This window comes from Eptatretus burgeri, chromosome 1 (genome assembly GCF_056783735.1).
Source record: "Eptatretus burgeri isolate ZD-2024b chromosome 1, Ebu_testis_v1, whole genome shotgun sequence".
Classification (NCBI taxonomy): domain Eukaryota; kingdom Metazoa; phylum Chordata; class Myxini; order Myxiniformes; family Myxinidae; genus Eptatretus; species Eptatretus burgeri.
In genome coordinates, this window is record NC_140961.1 from 74440627 (window position 1) to 74446626 (window position 6000).

The following is a 6000-nucleotide window of genomic DNA, read 5'->3' on the forward strand; positions in this document are numbered from 1 at the left end:
TATCTGGAGGAGGAGAGCAGGATAGCTCCATTATAGTGTAGTGTGCTCACTTCAGAGCACTTGTCATGAAGTTTCTCCCCATTGTGTCAAACTTGATGATCACTTAACCGATGGTAATGGAAAGATGCGTTACATCATGGAGCACGCTCTCCATCAGTTGTTGATGTAAATCCAGTTGTGCATCGTTTGCATTTTAGGTTGTGGATGTCAACGATCTCAAGGTATATCTCTCAAAATTAATTGGCCATTGTGTGCTGTAGTTTCCCCTTCTGAGACTGCAAAGGTAATAAAGATAAATAATTGTTGTTCATGCAACGAGAGGATATGGAGCATGATGGGCAAAAAGCCTCTCGCCTCCTTTCTTGATTGAATATTTTTGGTCGCTCTGTCAATAAGATGTTGAGATATGAATCGTGGAAGTTTCGACGAAAAATAATTAGTGAGAAAGGACCTGCAACCTCACAACCTTCCTTTATTGACGTGTTAAAACTACTTCAATGGCCTCAATTGATCTGACCTTCTTGTGGAGTCAGTCACACTAGTCTTCCCTCACCACACCCATCTATCTCTCTATCCTGAGCAAGCATCCTATGTCTGCACCTCCACCTCAATATTGGTCAGCCCCTTGTCATCCTGTAAACTGCATCCATATCGAAGACCTGCCTGACCACATTCCCTTCTTCAGCACAAGCCCCAATCAATGCAGATGTTGCTCACATGCCTTTTTACTCATGTCATTACCCTTCATTCATTGATTCGGTTCTGCCTGAAGGCAGGTTCAGCACTGCAAAAGCAGTTTCTTGGCAAGGGTTACACCAGGTGGATTGCCGTTGCCTGCCCAGCAGTCAGGGCAGGAATTTGTTCAGGGTGCCGGCGATAGATCGCCGACTCTTAGCGAAGCACACCGTGGGATCGTTAACGTCCACCAACTAATACCGATAGATGGGACGCGCAGTTCAACATCCATCCGAAGGACGGCACACACAGTGATGAATCATCCTTCTTGCGAAACACCAGGATGACGGTTTATAGTGATGTCAGGATTCAAACCCAGGCTAGACAGCTTGGAGGTGAGTGTGCGTACTGCTCGGCTATTCTGTGAGGCTTTCTTTTCCCTTCCTTTCCCTCAAAGAGATTCCAATGAGCACACTCAATATTTGCATCTTCGTCCAGTGCAGCAACCTCTCCTCTTCCTTTAAAAATGTGATCCTTTTCAAGTGCTGACGGGTTTGCCAGGCCACTTGATGGGGGAATGGGGTGGGAATAAAAACAAAAGAAAAAGTAAACCTGAATTTGTATTTAAAATTTAAATCACACCAAGGGATGTCAATTGCTGAAATGAAAGACATTGCTTGTTCACTTGCAACTGGATTTTCTATTACTTTTCTCAGACTTCCTATCGTCATCCTTGGAAAAGTGATTGCAGGTAACTTGGACGTCCTCTCGTCGAGCTGCGGAGGAATGCTGTCCGGGAGCATGCGTTACTCGTTATGTATCCGTCATCAGGAGATGCGGCGCAAACAAAGTGCAAACGGTATGAAGACACCAAACATGTCCATTTCTCGAATAGATTCGAATGCATTTCCATCAAGCTCTTCTTGGGTTTGTTTTACTTTATCGCCAATGTCTTGAATTAATTATTTACATTATATGTCACAAGTGATTCATGAATTGTTGTCATGCTTTCAAGTCGACTCTGATCACACGATTCTTAACTTAATCACATTCAATTTCGAGCAGTTGTGTATATTTCATTACCAGCAGGATTACCTGGCATTGGCTGGGTTAGAGTGTGGAGGGGTGTACTGAGAAGTGGGAGAAGCAGAAGAGTCAGCACAGCTGAGAATGGGCCAGAGGGATTGGGGGCAGGAGAACCGACGAGGTGGGGGAAAAACTGTGTCGGGGGCAGGAGAGCCAGAACACCAGTGGGTAAAGGGGTCTTAAGTGTCTTTGAAGTCTTAAAGGTATTTAAGGTCTTAAAGGTCATTGGAGTATGAAGGGTCTTTGAAGTCTTAAGGGTCTTTGAGGTCTTCTGGCTCTTAGGAGTCTTAAGGGTCTTCAAAAATACTTCAGGGTCTTCAAGAGTCTAGGTGATCTTAACGCTCTTTGGGGTATTCGGGGTTATAAAGTGTTTTAATTGTATTCAAGGAATTCAATGGTCTTGTGGGTCTTTGGGGGTTATCTCTCAAGCATGTAAAAAGTCTTCTCTCAAGCATGTATTGTAATCTCTCAAGTATGTAAAAAAAAAAAAACAGAAGGTGTTATGGTTCTTTGGGGTCTTTAAAGACTGAGTTTGTTGATGAAAATACCCAAAGGACACCCCTGGGTCGGACTTGGTCTGTGTGCCAAATTTGGTGGTTGTCGGTCCAGCGGTCTTTGCAAAAAACACGAACAGACACAGACAGACAGACAGACACAGACATCTGATGAATCTTATTTATCATATTCGGGCTGACAGGATGGCCTAGAGCTAGACTCTAGAGATATGCACACTCGACTGTAAGTGGGTTTGAATCCTGACCTGGCGATAAACTGTCATGCCGGTGTTTTCTTTCATCGGGCAGGGTGATTCATCAACGTACGTACCGTCTCTCGGATTGACATTAAACTGGGCGTCCAATATCTGCCGGCATTAATTGGTGAATGTTAAAGACCCCATGGTGTCCTTCATCAAGAATAGGCGAGCTATCGCTGGCACCATGAACAGACTACAAATTCCAACGCCAACTACTTAGTTGAACGTCAGACCTGGCCGCAAGAACGTGGGAATAAATGTGGCCATTGAAGAAGAAGAAGTGTACATTTCATTCTTGAATTTATTGGTTCATGAGCACCAGCCAGAGTGACCACTATATTCGTTATGTCTGTCTGTCTGACCAGAGCACAACTTCGTGGGATGTGATCCGATTTGGATGAAATTTGAATATGATGTTGATATCAATGCCTAGTTTTGTCTTCCTGGCGATGGGCATCCCACACCAATTTGTAGGGGGAGCCACGCCCACTTGTAATTTTTGTTTTTTTTTTCATATTTTTTCTCGATTTTTTTAATCGAAATTCCCACTCGAGAAATTGTGCGCATTGGCCATATGTACAACATATAAAAAATTCAGTTTTATTCGGTCAATTTTGAGGGAGAAGATAGGTTTTGAAGAAATGGGCGGTGACAGATAGTAGGTAGCAGCGAAGATTGCCCATTGTGGGAGAAGCCACGCCGACTTGTAATTTTTGTTTTTTGGTTCACGAGCTCCAGCCAGAGTGACCACTATATTCGTTATGTCTGTGTATATGTTTGGTAGTCGATCGAGTCGAAAAAAAGTTTTCTAAGAAATTTTTTTTTCGATTAAAATTTTTTTTTTTTGATCTCTCATATCTTCTTCTTCTTCTTCTTTCGGCTGCTCCCGTTAGGGGTCGCCACAGCGGATCATCCATTATGATCCGCATAGTGATTTGGCACATGTTTTACGCCGGATGCCCTTCCTGACGCAAGGAATCACATTCCCAACCTGTCCCATATATATATATATATATATATATATATATATATATATTTATCTCTCATATATCTATATTATTTTATTATTATTATTATGATTATTATTATTATTATTTTACCCTTATTTGTCGGTCTGTCCGTGTGTGTTTGTCGGGTGTTTTTGACCCCCTTGCAGTTGTTCGATTTTGATGAAATTTGGGTGATAGGACCAGTTTATGACCTCGTTGTGCCGCATAGGTACTGGTTGCTAACGCCGCTTTGGTTGCCTAGCAACGGGACTTTGAAATTTTTTTAAAGTCATAAAAAAATTAATTTTTTCGAAAATCAAAAATCGGGCCACGACCGACTGTGGGCAGTACATTCAGCCATATTGTCAAAAATTTCCAGCCGGATCCTATGAAAACTATCGGAGAAGATAGACTTTGAATGAACCCTGGTCGAAAACAATAAAAAAACGAAGTTCGTTATATCTCAGAGACTGAGTCAGATATACATGAAACTGGTATGTCCGAGTTATGTGTGAGAAAGAACCGTTGCTATGGACCCCTCCGTTGCCTAGCAACGGCCGAAAAACCTCTAAATGTGGGGGTATTTTAACGAAAACACAATCTGCAGCATTAACCCTTGAAGCTAGAATCATTAATTTTCTTGTGCTTAATCCTCAGGTCATTCCCCATCGAATGGGCCCATCACGTCAGGTTCTATTGGGTCGTCGACTACCCATGTCCACCTACTGGCTTGTCTGTGTGTCTGTCTGTCCAGAGCATAACTCTGTGGACTTTGATGCAATCTTGATGAAACTTGGTTATGTGTTCGATATCAATGTCTCGTTGTGTTTTCCTGGATGAGGGCGTGGCTACGCCCATTGTGGGCGGAGCCACGCCCCAAAAATAGCCATTTTAGGGGTGGTCAGATTAAAAATCTATCTTCTCCTAGGGAATTGACTGAATGGAATGGGTTCTTTGGTATTTGAATAGCAAAATGAATTATCTAAAACCTGTTGTTGTCCGATTTTTCATTTTTGTCACAAGGTCAAAAACTTAGAAAATTGTGAATTTTGACATAAAAATCATACGACCGCCCAAACTTTGAGAGCTAGGATGACGATATTTTTTATGCATAATCTTGAGGTCATTCTCCACCAAAAGTCTTGAAACCATTTTGCTCTATCTCGAACACCTTGCCCGTGGCGCCCCCTTCAAGTTTATTTTTATGCTGATTTCATCAAAGTATATATATATATATATATATATATATATATATATATATATATATATATATATATATATATATATATATATATATATATATATATATATATATATATATATATTCATATATTCGTCAAGAGCTGTCGCCGTGTCTGTGCAATAAGATGTAAAGGGGTCATCTTCATAGGTCGTGACGTACTCTGTCCTTCCATCAAATCCGCAGTAGTTACATATTTGTCCATAAGTTTGTGTAAATACCAGTGCTGGACAGCACCCGTTTGTCTTTTCAGGTGTTCATCAGCAAGACAAAAAACATATATTCAAATCAGAGGAGTGCGAAATGCCATATAGCCTATATGACGTTATGTTGTTCCTGGAATGTTCCAAAGGAAGTTTTGCACCAAAGGTCATAATCCTTGACCTTTGACCTTTAAAGGCCACAAAGGTCAAATTTTCAAAGTTGTGGGAATCTAACCGGGTTTTCGACCTTATTCGACGAACTAACTCCAATAAGCTATAGCACGTATCCTTTTTCCTTATTTTAATGTCCACAACATTGTTTTGTGACCTTTAAAGGTTATGCAAAGGTCAAATTTTGAAAGTTGTTGAACGAAACTGGGTTTTCGACATTTTGCAGCAAATAACCTGTCACCCGTACCACATCATGTTGATCATTTCTATAACTTGGTCAAAAATTATCACATTGTCTTATCCTTGACTTCTGAAACGATCTACATTGTCAAATACCGCTCGTGAACCATCGTCGCCTCCCGGCTTGTTGCATTTTATCTTGAGCAATCTGTTGCAATGTTATTTTCAGTTTTAACATTCCACCATTCATTAACTTCAGTTCTTGGATGCATTCATTCCCTTTATCTTTCATCTGCAAGAGTGAAAACTACACCACGGTTTAATAATACACTTAATTAGAATAAACTGATTTGGATTCATTCATTCCTCATGTGGGGATTAATCTCTGACACAGTATTGAAACCCCACAATGTCAATTATCTGTCATTGTATGCAGCCTATGGCAGCATCATTTTCTGGGGACACGGCTGTGCTACTGATGCAGTGTCCCTATTACCAGTACACTGGTACTCATTTTGCCGACCTTGGAAGGATGACAGGCTGAGTCAACCCACCTGGTGTTAATTCAACGACCCGACAGGGGCTTGAACTCAAGATCCTAAGATCTTAAGCCAGCCACCTTATCCATGCCAACACCAGGGTTGCAATTTCAATGATAAAGATCGTTTAAATTGCGTTCATTAGTCACGGGTGATAGTCATA

At 41.2% G+C, this 6000-nt stretch overlaps 1 long non-coding RNA gene across 1 annotated transcript in view; it reads left to right on the top strand.

The window, feature by feature from the left end:
- Positions 1–1830, top strand: part of LOC147034760 (uncharacterized) — a 50294-nt gene extending 48464 nt beyond the window's left edge. Inside the window, exon 4 of the long non-coding RNA XR_015060082.1 lies at positions 1392–1830. This is a non-coding gene — a long non-coding RNA (uncharacterized LOC147034760). The remainder of the gene's footprint in view (positions 1–1391) is intronic.
- The last annotated feature ends 4170 nt before the right edge of the window (positions 1831–6000 follow it).